Source organism: Tasmannia lanceolata, unplaced genomic scaffold (assembly GCF_043159265.1).
Source record: "Tasmannia lanceolata isolate RefF3 unplaced genomic scaffold, GAP_Taslan_0.1 ptg000014l, whole genome shotgun sequence".
In the NCBI taxonomy this organism is placed as follows: domain Eukaryota; kingdom Viridiplantae; phylum Streptophyta; class Magnoliopsida; order Canellales; family Winteraceae; genus Tasmannia; species Tasmannia lanceolata.
Window position 1 is genome coordinate 11210 of NW_027518691.1, and position 17061 is coordinate 28270.

The window sequence follows — 17061 nt, forward strand, 5'->3', positions numbered from 1 at the left end:
ATCCGTCCAGGAAGGACAAGGCTTCATACCCCGTGGTGGCGTCCACTAGTCACCCCGTAATCGGAAGAGTGGGACAAGGCGCTCAGGTACTTCCCTCTGTATTTAAGCTTATAACCACCCCAGATAGTGCAGGGATGGAGTAACAAGAAACTAAAGATGTGTACCTGCCTTGGAACTATTTAAATATGACCTTTACTAGGGAGTCTTGCTCTGAAAAAGAAGGTTCCAATGAAAACAGCACATTATGGCTATGACCAGCTAAAGATCACTGCCATCTCACGATCTACTATAAGGGAAAGTAGCCTCTTTGGTGGTTCGAATCCACGTCGTGAGCTTTTAATTGCATATATTAAAACAGTGTCTTCTTTTCCGCTCATCAAGTTCAAGATTGGATCTTACGCCAATGGTTACCGGCCGCGCAGGCTCCGTTTCGGGGCCGTGGTTACGGGCAACTACTGGTCCTCGGCTTCCCCTTTCTTTACTCGAACCGCTGACATCCGCCACAGGGTAAACCACCGCCTCCCCTTACTAATAGGGCCTCCCCGACTGATTCGATTCTACCATAGAGGCCAACGATAGACAATAACTCCCCCCCGAACACAGCTTACAACTTTCATCGTACTGTGCTCTCCAAAGAGCAACTCTTCTCAAAATCTCAAAAGGTGCTGAGTTGGAATCCCATTCTAAGGATTCTTGCGGTTCCGGAGGATCCAGCTACAGGAGAACAAGGAACGGAGAGCTCTCCCCCTTTTTCCGCCCGACTCTTTGGTCTTAAGAATGCTGGTTTTAAGAATGAGTGATTGCCCTTCCCTTACTTATCACGCCCTTATTATACAGTTCCCTTACTGCCCAACCTGAGAGCGGACAGCTTCTTCCAGCTAAACAACGAGTAAGGAAAGGTCAGTAAGGAAGAGCTAGTCTTTCAAGGAAACACAAGACACAGTGCAGTTGCATCGATTAACCTCTTTGGGTTAGGGAACGGTAACAGATTCCTAGTCTGATAGAGTCTATTGCGCGCGTGAGAGCTTTCTATGCTTAGCGCTAGGAGTGGCACTTGCCTTGCCTTCGTTAGGAGAGGGGTGAACGGAGGAAAGAAGAGTTGTACCGAAGACTTTCTATTAGCATACAATACAGTGCAGTCCCGCGCTTTGGCTTAGTCACCATCTCTTATAGCTTCAGTTAGAAGTGAAGTTGAATTGTGAGTGTGAGTTCATCTTAGCACACAACAGGCCGTCAAGAATGCAGTTAGCGGTCATCGATGAACCGAGCCGGGTTACCAGTTCTCGCTCCACCTTTTCGGCTTAGTCACTCTCTCATCGTTCCTGAGAGCGGATGTCAGGATTGAACAAGAAGAGTTGCTACGTGTAACATAAATAAGATTTTGAACCAGGGCTTCCTCTAACAAGAGAAGAAGCCGTTAGCAGTCCAGGTTAGGGTTTCGGTTGAATACCAATCTCCCTATTCTGATAGCAGAGTAGTGTTAAAACCAATAAGAGTTGTATGGGCGATGACCTAGTCTTTCAACACAGTCAACATCCTCAGTTTAGCAGTCAAGTGACCAGTTCAGTCATAGGTATTCGTTCTTTGAGTCGGTTTAGTTACAATCTCAGTCCACGGTGCATCCCGAGCACCATTAGTCTCACTATCTTTTCCCTTTCCTTTCATCTCTCTTCTAGAGCAAGATGGGGGATGGATGGGAGGAAATTTGCTTCTTCGCTAACCGCTCTCTCTTCGCGCTCTTTATAATCTCTGCTCTCTTCGTCCTCGGGGACTCTTCCGTTAACTGCGGCGACAATACGTTCTTGTACCCGATTCTCAGAGGAATCTCGTCGTCTTACCTCCGGAATGCCGTCGATCGGAGCCTCATTCCTGATCTCCTCGGTAAGCTTTTCTTCTCTCTCTGGGTTCCGTTTCTTTGATTTTCTCTGCTTTTGAAATGGATGGGTTCTTTGGATCTTCCCGATCGGCGGGACCGAGTCCGGTGATGGAGGGAAAGAAGTAAATTTAAAGCACTAATTCTGTTCTTTGAGCGGAGGTCTCAGAGATCTTCTTCAGTGCCTTCTCACTTAATGCTAACCGAGCAATAGCGCTCATCAGGGTGGTTTGCTCGGGTTAGCCAAGAAAGCCTTAGCGCGCAAAGGCATAGAGCTCAAACACTGGCTTAGTAACAGATTCAAAGAGTTTAGTTAGTGGTCCTCGCTCCGGGGATTCGGCTTAGTAACCATCTCCGTCCACCTTTTCGGCTTAGGTTACTCAGTCAACAGACTCGGCTTAGGGATAATATCCCTGCCCTATGGTTTAAGAAGAGCAACTCAAAGGAGTTGGTGTTAAACACCGATAAGAATGAATGATAATTAGTAGCTACTCATTACACACAAGAAACAGTGTAGGTTTCAGTTCAGTCTACGGTCTCCCCACCGGCAGTCGGATATCAATAATCACTTACCCTGCGTTAGTAGAGTGAGGAGTGAACGGACTCAAATACAGTTGTCAGGAGGGGCTCCGGCTTCTAAGGAATGAGAATGGGAATCGGCACCGTTCCTGCTGTGAGAGCTTGACTGATGCTATTCTACCTTGCCTTTTGATTTACTGATGTAAAGTAGGAACGCCCACTTAGAGGTTTCCGAACGGTCACGCTTTACCGCATTGTCTCATTGGTAAGGGGGCTATGAGCTAAGCTATACTTGTAATCAAAGGCTGACCCCGCGGAGAACCATCTAATGCTGTACTAGACTAGCTACTGTATGGCGCAAAAAAGAGCTCGTTAGGAGTCGTGGTTGGTGAATCCAAACGCTTGCGAGAAACGTCTGTTCCGCTTTATCCTTTCACTCATTTTATTGAAAAAATAATTGATCCACTGGTCTTTCTACGCTCGATCTCTACTCCCCGAAAGCTTACTCTCCTTTCTACCGAGCAAGCTCCATTCATGCCCAACCATCGCACACAAGAGACAGCCCTTCGGACCTATGACGAACCAGTATCGTACTCTAGGGCGGTCTAGTGAGAGCAAATGATCAAGCAAGAATGTGCCTACATCCGTAGATGCACTTCGTTGACTAGTGAAGGGAGTAAACCCTTGGGACTAACGTTGCCACCGGGGTCGCTCATCTTACTCTAGGGTAGCACTATCTATGGAAAGATGAGTGGTTGTGCTTCACTAGCCAAGTCCATGCACCTACAGCTCGATCTACTAGCGCTCTCTTCGATCCTTCCAGGTCAAGACCTTCGCTTTAAGACCACTTTTCGATGAGCAGATGTTTCGCTCAATTACGATCCATACTCAAACATGTTCGTTCGATGACACAATGCCTCACCTGCCCTCAGCCACACGTCTTTTTCGTTCGCCCTAGACCCACCCACCAAATGGAACTCTGCCCTTTCCAACCAAGGAACGAGCAACAACGGTTTGCTCCTGGGGCTCGTCTACACCACATCGACCTAGAGCTTACGTTTATCTTTATGTTTCGTTTGATTGATTCGTAAACCTTTCCCCGATCGAGGGCTTCCTCTCTCCGCTTTTAGACCATTAGGGGGGTGGGAACCCGCGATTATCTTTAGTCAAAGAGGCCTTTTTCGCCTTTTTTGAGGGCTATCTCGTGCCTCTCAATTCCCAATTCAAGCTTGGGAAGTGCCTTGCTTTATCTCGGTATGGTTCACCACATGCCTGTGATCTTTATCTTTCATGGCTTGGTCTCGCTAGTAGTAGTCTCATTCCCTGCCATCGGTAGTAGCATCAGTCTCTTTCCCTTCTCCTCGGCAGTCTGAGTGTTTCATCAAGTAGAAGGAAGAGCTCCTCTTGTGGATCACTCCCTCCCGTTGTGTTCTTCTTTCAATGCTTTCCACGGACAAGGGGATAGCCACTTCTTTATACAATTAGTTAAGAGTGATTCAATAGTAGCCCAAGCCATAGCTATTAGGCAGCTCTGATTCTCCCCCCCGAGTACTGCTCTAGCCCCTTTCTCGCATTGGCTGCTTGCTTTGCACGCTAAAGGCTTTTTCAACCTTTTGTTTAACGGGCTTCGCCCCTTACTTAATGTTCAGTTTGTGTACAGCTATGCCGAAATGAGGCAGGTCGGAAGGTTGGTGAGGGTGAGAAAGAAGTCCTGCTCTGCTGCCCTGTGTTAAGCAAAGTGAGTTGACTTCGTCATGTAGTTGACCGAAGGTCTATCCATGAGAATGAGCCGAATGGCCTATCCCAAAAGAGGAGCACGGGAGCTCACTCCCTCAATGAGTCTATCCTGCTTCAGGCCATGTTGTTAAGTCTCCTGGAACTAAACTCTTAGATGCAGCCGCCTCCATCCATCGGCAATCCGCTCCCGTACGGACGTTGACATGCTTAGCGAAGGTCTCCTTATTTACGACGAAATTTAGATCAGGTTGCACGAAAGGAAGGCTTAAGTCTTTAACCTCCCTCGCCTCTTAGCATTCCTAAGAACCGAGTTCCCCCCGTCGAGTCCTTCGCAGTATAGGCGTTCGCATGCTCTTCTCCACGTCCACCGTTTACGCAGAACGCTCGGATTAGCTCCTGCTGAAGAACTAGAAGCGGAAGTCCTTTATCTACTATTAGCAGCTAAAGGAATGAGGCTTTCCCCTTTATGAGATAGGGGAAGCTAGTATTAGACAGCCGCATTGGATTCTCCGACTTTTTTCTATAATGAGTGGGGCGGAGGATAGAGAATTTGAATTGGAAGGCTTAAGTCTTTAATTCCCTCCCTCACTGATTGACTCTTCCGGGAAATTTCGAATAGTAGAGACAGCAGAAGGTTTTGTGAGATTATTTCTTCAGCGGCGGATGGAGAGGCGGAAGGTGGGAATCGAGCATTACTGGCAGTAAAGGCGCTCTCGGAGTATCACCATGATCCGGTTGGGCTAAGGGGATCAATGGCTACGTGCTATGGAAGCGGGGAGGAACTGATTGTTTAATAGTTGTTTTGTAGATTAGTAGTTTAGATTAGATAGATTAGTTGGCCTGCTGAAGACACACCGAATCGAAAAACGGATGGTGTGATAGTTGCACACTCGCTTAGTGACTGATCCAGTGCCGGGGAGGAGGACCTCAAGCACTAATCAAGCTCAAACACTAAGAAAGTGTGCCTTTTTTAGCTATTGTTTTGTGATGTGATGTAAGGCGCGTTAGCCTATCTATAGTAAGGGGCCTTTTCTTGCTCGTTAGCGCTTTAGTTTTCAATAAGGACGTTTAGGCTTTACTAATAAGATATAAAGGGCTTTTTCAGCTTACTCTGCTACAGCGGACCGTTAGCAGGGTACCGCGGTTTGTGGGCTTGAAGGACTTAGCGCCGTGACAAGTGGTATCAGAGCCAAAGGTTAGGCCAAGCCATGGCTAGTGGGAAGAACCCGTAGGCTAGTGCCGTCGAAGAGGCCCTATTAGTAAGGGCCTGCCTTCCTAGCTAGCCGACTAATAGGGCTCTAAAGCACCTTCCCCCCTTCGCTCACTTGCCTTAGCTGGCCTAGGGCAGTGCCAAGGTGCCATTAGTGCGATCCTTTTCGTAAGAGTTATTTAGTCCGAAGGAGTCCCTAGTCCCCAGTCCGCTATCCGAAGTCCGCTATCCGGCTAGTCGCAAGTCGGAAGTCGGAAGGCAAGTCGTCCCTAGTCGCAGAAGCCTTTGATTAGTAAGGGGCAGGCAAGTCCCAAGTTCGAAGTCCGAAGTCAGGAGTCGTAAGTCCCTAGTCGCTAGTCGGAAGTCGGAAAGCTAGTCGTGCCAAGTCCGGAGTCTGCTGTCCGGAGCCTTTGATTAGTAGGGGGTGGGCAAGTCCCCATTCCGCTCTCAAGTCGGAAAGCAAGTTCGGAAGTCAGGACAGAAGCCTTTGATTAGTAGGGGGTCCCAAGTTCAATCATTCCATTCGCCTTAACGCACCTACCGGACTTGCTAAGGTGCTACTAGTGGCTAGCTTTAAAAGATCAGTAAGTAGGTGGAGCTCTTAGTGCTTGGGCCGACACCGCTCCTACACTTGCAACAGGAACAGAGCCCACCTATCGACCGAAGACAAATTCTGCATCCGCCAGACAGGAACTTGCAGCAGATAGTCCTGCCTCACACCCACACTCACGAAAGACAACAGCGCCTACGTCTTGAACTACCAAGCAAGGGATGAGCTACCTATCGACGCACTATCGCCTCACAACCTATGAAGGGCTTTAGCAACGAAAGCGCTTTTCACCTTATTTAAAGAGAGAGTTCCGCTTGACTTGAAAGTCCGTCCTGCTTCAGAGCAGAGGGAAGGGATTCAGTCAACTCTCCGAAAGTACTCTTGGGCGAGCTAGGTTCAATGAAATCTTTGTCTTGCAGAGAGGTAGATGATTACTTGAACTCCAGTTTCAGGGCAGGGCGTAAGGCAAGGGGATCTTGAATCAAAGAGTTCCTGTCCGGCAAGCGAAGTAGAAAAAGTATGATTCTTGCTTTTCTCTAGCGGTATCGGCTTTCGGGTAGTGGTGGGTTCAGTCAGTGAAACTCGCATTTAGGCTCGCGTAGTAAACTCCGCTCTTGCTCACTCTAGGGAAGGCGATGCGCTCAGTAAACTCGTATCAACTACTCGCCTTCTTAGCTTTGAACTTCTAGCCGCTTTTAAGAAGACCTTTTAAGCACAAGTGCAGAGAATCTTGTTGGGTTTCGGTAACTAGCCAAGCGCTAGTGAAAGTTGTTAAAGCTAAATATTGAAAGCCGAACTCACACCCTTAGTCAAGCGAGACGCTTAGGTTCAGGCACTTTCACCAGTACTTGAGCCAGCACCTAGCTATGCCCATGTCGTAGCTTCTGCGGCTACGAGGAACCTCCGGACCCCGGCTATGGAAAAGGATCTTTTATTGTCCATGCCCTAGCCGTTGCTTCCGCTGGATCAATGGGATCCCAATCTCGATTTCCTAGGTATGCTTGCCCTGTTCAGTAACTGAAGCTACTTGTTCTCTTTCACTACACCAAACCCACGAACTTTCACCCAAACGCATACAGTTGATTCCACAGGTACCACGGGCATGCTACTAATGCCTGTTGGACCTTGCAAAACTTATTGCCTTACCTACAGGAGGAAGGAAAAAATAACTTAGCTGGTTTTTTTGTCGACAATCGGAACCTGAGAATATTAAACCGTTACCCGGCAGGGTAAAACCAACAGCGCAGAGGCTCCGCAGCAACTGGAGCCACAAAGACGATTGTAGAAAGATACCAGGATTATACTCAAACAATAGCAGCGGTACTCTCCGAAGTAAGCCCTGAAAATAAAGGTGCTACACTAATTGTAGTAACCAGAACAGGGCCTCGGCCCCAGATGCTATGGAACACCTTTCCTTCCTTGCCAAGGGCAGCTGCTCGACCAAGCAACCAATTACCACCCTATAACGTAGCCACTCACCTGGGATAAATTCCTGCTCAGATCTAAATCCTAGACTTTTTCTCTTCTACGCCGTCCTTAGGCAAGCTCGGTTGTCAATGGAAAGGCTCCAGGATTACAAGCCATGATCTAAAAAGTGATTGCCCCCCAACCCTTTTACAGTTCCAGAAGCAGAGGGAGCAGCTTCAGTAGTTCCATCTCTCTAGCCCGCAGGAGTTCCGGTGGAGGGTGAGGACCCGGATAGAGAGGGACCTATGGCAGTAGTTTAAGTCGGCCCAGTGGCGGAGCTAGCAGCAGCAAAGCCCTTTTTTTTAGGGATAGTTAAATTCCGGATCGAAGAGATTCACCCGTAGTGGATAAGGGGGCAAAGCCAGAGGCAAGGCGCTACTTAGCCCTCATCTCTTCGCTCTCCTCCTTCCTGTCGATCAGTGCGACTCCCAAATCCACATACAGAGAAAGCGGATGTGCCCTTATTTGCGCAGTTGCAATATTCAATATATAGTTGCAAGGCTTTCTTTCGTGAGCTAGCCTTGTTAGCATCCTCTTTCCCTCTCTCGGATGTCCATCCAATCTCTGATTCCAGTCCACAACTTCCTTGAATATAGCTCCTGTTGCTCTTCTCTGGCTAGGATGTCGCTTATATGGCCATCTATTCTTAAGCGTCAGGGCGTGTTAAAGGTTTCTCAAAGGGGAGGCGCACCGACCGGAAGTGAGGAGCCAGAAAGCATAGATTTCCAGGTATATATATATTATACGTTATTTCACCGATGCGAGTGCCGAGTTGTTTCGAGTCTCAGAATCCGATCCTCGCTCAGCTCCAGCTTCAAAGGTCTGATATGTAGGCTAATTTGCCGGTAGAAATGATGGGTTGAGTCGGTCAACTGTCATGTAAAGAAGAGAAAGGATAGACTTTCCAGCCCATGTGTGTAGCATCTGAGTTTTCCAGCACTATCACTGAACTAGTACTTTCTATTAAATCAATCACTAAAACTATAAAGTATTGACGGCTTCTTCCCCGTCCAGAGTTTAACCTCACTAACTTGAAAGAGACTACTCCTCTGGAAGGAACGACTCTATATAAAGAGACGCGCTACGACGCTGGATACTCGATAAAAGTCAATTGATCCCGCGGGGACGGAAATAAAAATCGGGCAGGATTCGCTCAATCAAAGACAGTTCAATTCGATCTTAGCCGATCTAAGGTTTACCGTCTCTCCGGCCCCGTTTCGGTGCACTATTGGAGAGCTCACTGGGCCCGCCGCTTTCTCAATCGAAAATGGAAACTGTCAAGATTAGCGTACTGAACGATTTCAATTATTATATATGTTATTTCAGGATTGATTTTCGTTGATCGGATCGGATCGAGCACATAGGGTGCGAGCCCGAAGTCAATTAATTCTCTTTGGCTGAAGTCAATCTTCATCAAGACAGCTGACCGAGTCGAAACCTACTGCTCAAGTCTGACGAATGCCGTTCATGAGCTGGTAAAGTCGAGATCAATCAACTGGGATCGGATCGCCACACCCGGCTTTTTCCTTGTGAAAAAGAAAAGAGTCGCTTTCCTTACTGACTGAACACCTTCCCCATCTCTATTTGAGACAGATAGAGTTTTCACACAAACGCCTTGACTCGCAGCTGGAAAAGTGGAAGGGACTCCCATCCTGTGAAAGCACTCGGGAGAAAGAGGGGGCGAAAGGTCCCCATTCGGGGTAAATCTTCCTTCAAATGCTTTCGATATTTGAGCCGTGTCAATGTCCTTTCCTGAATCGGTGGGAAATTGCCTGGGAGGAGCCTGCTTAGCCACGGGCAGTCTACCCCTTCTCCCTTCGATTGGATCATAATCACGTTCAGGGACAGGCTTTCTTCCCAAAGCATACTTTTGCTTGCTCGCCATAGCACAAGCTGATCACACTGTGACGTCGAGCACTTCGGAGGAAGCGCGGTTATTAAATTCCTCAGCGCTTAAAGCAAGATTCGGAACTTTAGTTTAGTTAGGGTCATCGTTTCATCCGCCCTTTCTCTTTCGACAGAGGGTCTTGGTCTGTGTTGGTGGTATCATGAGCTTAGCTAGGCAGCAGAGGGCTGTATGCCGGGCCATCGAAAGGGCGAAAGCGTGGAATAGAGTGAAGTCTTGCCATGAGCTCTTTTATCCAATCATCCAGCAGCCAAGAAAAGATATCGAGATTGAAAGCCCTCCCTAATACCTTCTCTACTTCGGGACAGGATTTCACTCCAATGGCAATAAGCTAATAGATGTGGTCTTAGTCTCTTTTTCCTGGGATAACTTGAATAAGAGGTGCGATAGCGCTTTAATTCATACATTTCTTTCGAGATGCTTTGAATAGCTATCCTTTCGTACCTGTGGGATTCGACTTTCCTTGGCGATTGGGTCCGTGATCAAATAGGCTCTTACTTCGCCTCGAAAGGGAGCTGCGTAGGTAGACTAGAAGTAGTAGTTCCCGGCAAAAGAGAATTTCTTTTTGATTGAGTTCCAGGCTCCAGGCTTAAGAGCTGAATTAGCCATTGGGATTGGTGTACAGACAAGACTGATTGAGATTCGTAATTAGCTGCAATAAAAGAATACGCTCTTTCGACAGAGAAGTGAACGACTCCGATCTGCAGATGTTTGAGGGAAGAAGACGGTGCTAGCGAAGTTAATTAACTAAAATCGGTCTATTTCTAAGAGCAGAGCAGGGGAAGAAGGATAGAGTTTATTCTTTTTATTATTAATAAAGCATATGGAGCAGACTTCCCCTTTCTAGAAGACAGGGGATAGAGCTTTGAATAGCCGTAGCAAGGGAAGCAAGGAGCTTTCTTTCCTCTCACTAAGAACCCCTAGAGCAATAGACGGAATTCGGAATTTTTGGGGTGGCTGCTAGGATAGATGCATAGAATCCGGATGCCGAGAATACGCGGTTAAGGTAGAAGATCTCAAGTCAAATCATTAGCTTCGGTGAACAAGATAAGATCAAATTGCTCCTCTTTCAGGATTCCGTGACAGATGGGATTCTTTGGGCTAGGATCTAAAGAGATGGCTATGAGAGGGTTGCACGCCTGTAGTAGCTTGACAGTAGGAAGAGTCTAAAGGCCTAACCGCAGCTATTGAATCAACTATTCTTGTTCAAGCAAGAAAAACGTATTCGCCATAGTTGTTACGATATCCTTTGCTGATAGTACTACTAGCTCTTGACTTAAGGGGCAGTAAGTAGCTCTCCTTCTACTGGTATAAAATACCCTTTTGTTAAGGACGTTGCTTATCTCCTTATTTAAATAAGAGCTTAGTAGAAGGGGCCTGTTCGAGTGGAGTCTTCGGTACCAAAAGGTACGATATCTGATAAACATGCTTTTATAGGCCTTTGAGAGCCACCACTTATCCAAAACACTGTCCACAGCAACTCTTGTGTCAACAACAACTGCTATTGTCTTCTTTATCTGTGGAATTGGTCCTGAAAAACCCCGCTCAGATGTCCAATCCGGGGCTATCAGATGTCCAACCAGTCCTGTAAATAAAGATATCTTCTCGCTCTCCGCTCCTCGGTCTCGGTCACTGGCTCTTTTGAAGGTGGCTTCTGATTTCATCCTTGCAAAGGCCATGTTTAATAGTAAATAACTTGACTTTCACGGTCCTCTGGTGCAATATGATTACTAGGGCTCTCTTCAAATGCGATATCAAATGCGATAAACGACTTTCTTTTTGAGGCTGCTAGATCTGTTGTTGTTGAAAGAGGTGCTTCGGTCGCATGCATGGGTGGTGCCTCTTCTGGCATACTCGACTTCGCTAGCCTTACCCGATTCCCGTATTGCGCCTATGAGACTTATTACCGGATTGATTGCCTCTACTGCTTGTGCGCCTATTACCGTTATGCGCTACGCTAACCCTTTTCTTGCTTGGCATGTGACTTCCCTAGCTTGCCAGTCAATAGATGAGGGACGGATCGAGAATAAGAGATTGGGGATTGCTGCTCGGGAGAGAACAATAGAAGCGAGGCTGCTTCCGTTACAGCCAATAGATGAGGGAGGCGTGCCCTAACCAGTCAATGGATGAGCTAGGACCGCTGCTCGAGAACATGAGATCGATTCATAGCCGCGGATTGAGGGCGAGAACCCGGCCATAAACCGGAGATTGATGACCTGGAGGGGTTGCCTGCTCGAGAACCTGAACCGGGATGTACGCATTTGCAAATCAGTACACTAGGAAGAGATGCACCGCTATAGACCGGGAATAGACGGGCTTTATTCTTTTACATATCGGGAACCCGAACCAAAGCCATTTCAACTAACTGGCAGTAGCGCTTATTGCAGCACATATCTCTTCCACACGGGCCTTCCATTTATTGCATCGAGGGCGAGAATCCATAACCACTCCCCTTCCATGAAACGACCTGATTCGTCACGAATTAATGCCCACACCTATCACGAGGGAGAAAGACTACTCCTTTCATCCGGCTTCGTCAGGAATGGTAAAGAGGAAAGGCGAAATCAGTCGAAGAAAGAAGTAGCTGGGGCAATGTTCAAGCTAGGCAGATATGCCTAGGCTCACTAGGAATGGTTTTTATTGGCATTACTATAGTGGGCGACCGCCGCTCCCCGTCTCTCTTTGAATTGCATGATATAGACCATCCATATCTGCTTTCAGTCCCTCTACCCGGTCTTTGTAGCCATCCCGTGTTAGCCATGGCTCTCTAGGAGCCCGCTTCGCTTGGAAAAACGCAGCAACACATGTCTTGTCTTGCATCAAGAACCATCATTGATGGACGTTGCACATGACACCTCATGGGTAAGGATAAGGTAATGGACCTTTACCAGATATACAGCTTGCCTCTAAGCAACCCTCGTTCTTTGAGGGTGAACCATCCATTTCCTTTTCTGCGGTGGAACTCTCACAGTCAGTCCTGACTTTCCTCGTTCGTTTCGCTTCGTCTTCCGCGTATGATGTCGATGGCCCGAGGTAGAGCTTCTCGGTGTGGAGCGATATACCCTGTATTGCTTCTGTCTTTGGTTTTATCGTCGAGATTGGGTTGGTGTCGCCTGCCAGTGGTTTCCTTGTGTGACCTTTCAATCTGTCACTATGAATGTTTGCAAGGCACCTATCTAAACGTCAATCTTTCTTCTCTTTGTTCTCATGTCCCTGAGCGAAGGGGGCCCGTCTATCAATAGAAGGTGCGGCTAGCTTCACAGAAGAGTAATCCCGAATTGGCCATTCTTCTTTCTTGGTTTCCGTTCCCCTGCCACCTTCAATCCGTCCGCTGGGAATGATTCAAGCAATGCAGGTGAAGAAGGGAGGGACTACAAGCTTGAGTGCTATCTCTCCGAAGTGAAATCCTTGTATTAGTAGTCACTAGGAAGCCTTCCCCCTCGCTAGAGGAAGCCCCATAGCAAGTGAGCGACCAGTTCTTCACTCTCTGTCCCGTCTGAGTTTAGTTCGTCTCTCTGGAGTATTAGATCCCATTTCAAGCCCGAGCCATCTAGTTCTTCTTTTCTTCTTTTTCATTCTCGTTGTGGACAGTAAATCGGGATAGCTGGAGTGATCAATCAAGCGAGTTGCCGCCTCCCTCGCTCGGGCAATCAAACAGCCTGCGAGATTCAAGTGCTGCTCCATTCGAGTTTAGGAAATTCTCTTCGTTAGACATGGGAAATTCAAAATAAGGAGCTAGATTGCGTGCTGGAAGAACCAGCTAAGCAGGAGGCCGGGCAGACATAGATCTCGTTTCTCCCTCTTTGATTGCTCGAAGAACAGCCAGCGAGATTAGCATCTTACCTCTTAAGTAAGGCCGCTCAGCAGCATTTCTTTCTCTTCTCGCAAGTTCTTCTTTTCTTCCTTAAGCACTTGAGCCAAACATCCATCTTTGATCTGAACATCCATCCATCGGATTCATTTGATTGCTTTCTTGAATCTGTGAATGCGTAAACTACAAGTAGTCGGAGTCACTCCTGGACCCAGGCACATATTGTAATGTCGTTGATCCCCGTCTTCCTCATTCGATCTATTCTTTCTTTAATCTAAGAAGGAAATGCCTTTCAATCAGAACATCTTGCTTGGGAATAAGGAGTATGGCGGTAAGCTGCAAGGAAGAGAGCCCGAGTCTCGTAATCGAATCCCTTTATAGAATCCAATTCTCTATGAATTCGCTAGTCCGATCATGGAATCTAGCTATATGGTAGCGGAACCAAAGGCGAGTTAGGAAGGCAATGACAGAAAGGGGCTGCCTTTTCAAGACACACTGAATCGTCACCGCGGAAATCAAACCCTTGGGAAGCAGAGGAGAATACACCGACCAACAAGCCAGATTCATAGACGTCATGTAATCCGGTGATGTTCTCCCGGGCTCTGCGCCTGTACCTTGGAAGCCCTATCAAAACAGGAGCACCACCTAGGCAAGGAAGGTCTCCATTCAGATATGGGAAAGGGAGAGATCCACAACCTTAAATGAAAGGGGGCCTCAGCACCACCGATCCTTAAGAAAGAGTCACTAAACCCCCGTGCGGGGATGGATGCGCTCTGCCTGCTCTGGTCGACTCCCCTTACTAATAGGGCGTTGGCCAGGGAAGGAAGGGAAGGCGAAGAGGGGTAGGAAATGTTTCAATGAATTATCGTCAATAACATGGAATCGAGTAGGAGGAGAATTGATGGGTCATCTCTCGCCCTAAAAGACCTGGGCTCCGCAAGGTCCGGTGATGAAGGTGGGTCTTTAATGTTCCTCGTGACCGGCCAATGGGTTTAGTGGTACCCACCAGATTAGGTGGCAGCATCATATGAGCCACAACAAGATGAGTTTATGGAAGGTCGGTAACGAGATACCTATACCCAACCGGGGGGAATCAATGATGAACTAGAGGCCTTACTAATAGGCCGAGCACCCATTTCACCCAAGCATCGAAGGAAGGAATACCAGCCGGAAGAGGGGAGCTATCAATTGAATGCCTACCTTCCCATTCCTTGATAGGAGATGCGCAGGATTTCATGCATGTCGGGACGAACATCAGAGCATAGGCCGATCAAGAGGACTAGTTGGGGGAACTAGGTGGTGGAACTCGAAGAAACGCCGCCTTGACTTGTCTCTGTATGCCTAGGTCAATAAGATAGGAATAGAATGCTTCCCTAACTTTTCATTCTTCCCACCAGGTGACCAGTGAACAAAGGATGGGCTGATCATGAGCTCCCAATAGCCGATCAACGCAGGAGATGAGCCGATAAGGGGTATCTTAAATCTAGATAACCCCCTTACGTAATAGGGGGTAGCCCCGGGATGAGAATCAGGCTTTTATCTTCGGAGTTTCATCTTGCTTTAATATGCCACTCCCAACGATTCTGGGGATGCATGGGAGGGAGAGCTTGTTGGACGGATAGAGTGAATGCGGGAATGGCATAGAGGAATGGGATACTAATTAAAAAAAAGTAAGAAACCAAGCCTAGGGAGCCTGTGGTTGATATAAGAAGTACTTACTATCTTTCCCAAACCCCCTGTTCTGCCTACCGACCTTAACTTCTCTTTCTAGCCCCTCTACGCTTACCAACGCCTGCATTCCTTTTATTGCTTGTTGTACTCCTTCTACCATATTCCTTTGTCTGTGCACTTCAGTCCCTGATCGACTATAAGTCTTCTTTGCTATAGCTTGAATCCGTGATCGACCTATAATAAGTCTTTTCTTTGCTGGCTTGAGTCCGCGTGATTTATCTATCTTATTATACCGAATCCCTACTTCTTGTTGCTAGCAAATGAGAAAATAATCAGTCTTTGACTGTGACAGCGACCGAATACCAAGCTAAGCGGAATGTGAGCCTTAAAGTGACTTCCTAGCTGCTGCTTGATCTATCTCATTAACTGCAGAATCCCCATGAGTGTACTTCCTGCTAGCAAATGGGAAAAGACTACTTCTTGGACTGTGGCCGACACCAGAGAAGACTAATTAGAGATTTGCTAAGCGAACGAGCCTGAAAGCGCTTCTCCTAGCTTGATCTAAGTCTTATACATTAATTAAGCAGCCTGACTTATATGCTCCTCTTCCCTTGCTTTATTACACCGATTACTGCAGATGAAGCGAAGGACATCGATTATCTATAACGAATATTCGACGTCGACGGATAGGCCTTCTACTGCGCCATCTCTTAGCCTTTCTCCCCCTCTATTGCCGGTAAGAAAGGAGACTAGGACTTCCATAAACTAAAGAAAGAGCGGAATCTCCTCCGATTGCTGCTTGCGGGACTATTGTATATATTATATTAGTTATAACACTCTAATTAACTGACAAAGCGTCTGTTCACGGAGGTTGTTGTAGTTGCAATAATTTCTTATTTCTTTTTCGAGATTGGGTTGGTGTTCAGTGTACCTTACTGTATCGAAATCGAAAAGAATGCATAGCATTCTATTCTCCCATCATACTTTTGTTGGAAAAAGCCACGCCCCTATCACGCCCTTACGTTTATGGCGGGCAAAAAAAGTCTCTCTATTTTCTCTTTAGGGAGCAGCACAGTCTTTTCATGCACCAAACCACATGATTGTTCTAGAATGGCTATTCCTCATCCTCACAATCGTCGCTCCTTGTGATGCTGCGGAACCATGGCAATTAGGATCTCAAGACGCAGCCACACCTATGATGCTAGGAATAATAGACTTGCATCACGATATCCTGTTCTTCCTCATTCTGATTTTGGTTTTCGTATCACGGATGTTGGTTCGCACTTTATGGCATTTCCACTATCAAACGAATCCAATCCCTAAAAGGATTGTTCATGGAACTACTATAGAGATTATTCGGACCATATTTCCTAGTATCATCCCGATGTTCATTGCTATACCTTCATTTGCTCTGTTATACTCAATGGACGAGGTAGTAGTAGATCCAGCCATTACTATCAAAGCTATTGGACATCAATGGTATCGGAGTGCGCCTCTTCACGAGGGTGATGAAAGTGCAACGAAATGTACCGGTGGTTCGCGAAGCATCTGGCTTACCGGTAATCTCCCATTCCCGTCGTCGAGAGACTATAAGAACTATAGCATGCCAGAAACGGGGAGTTGGGGTGGTTAGACCTATACCCCGAAATGCTCCCAGCATTAGAAGCCTATGGTTCCATTCTTGTTGTTGCTGGAGGTACACATCCCTCTTCTCGGTGTGGAGCGATATACGAGAAATAGATGCTCAGCCTGCAATGTCCGATAACGGCGCTGAAGTAGTGAATCTATCGGCACCACAGCAGTGGCATACAACTTTGGACCTAACGGCCGGCCCCGTCACCTTTCGGAATGGGGGATCCCCGTTGGCAACAACCACGGTAGTAGTTGCGGAACTACTGGGCCGGGAGAGGACAACCTGTTGTTCCTGCTCCTCTTTCTTCGCTTCGGGGACGGAGGTCCTACGGTAGGTAACAGCAGGCACAAGCACTTGACCGAAGGGGACCAGCGCTTCTACTCCTCCACCGAGGAGCCGTTCGCAGCGAGAAGCAAGGGATGTAGTGAACGGTGGGAGGTCAAAGAGAATTGACCTATTCATAGAGTGATCCTATGATCGATATAGGATATAGACTCTTTCCTTATTATTGATATAATCTAAATCATCTTTTTCTTTCGAAAGAAAGACATATACCTATCTATCTCTTCTGGAGATACATCGATCCATGTCGGAGAAATCTCTGGATTCATTGGTAAATGTGGTCCAGTCTAGTCTATCCTTTGTCATTCAATAGGGTCTACCGTTACTCCGGGGCAAGACTGG

General features: G+C 47.2%; 1 pseudogene; it reads left to right on the plus strand.

The window, feature by feature from the left end:
• Positions 1–15840: 15840 nt before the first annotated feature.
• LOC143891547 (cytochrome c oxidase subunit 2 pseudogene) lies at positions 15841–16377 on the plus strand (annotated as a pseudogene).
• The last annotated feature ends 684 nt before the right edge of the window (positions 16378–17061 follow it).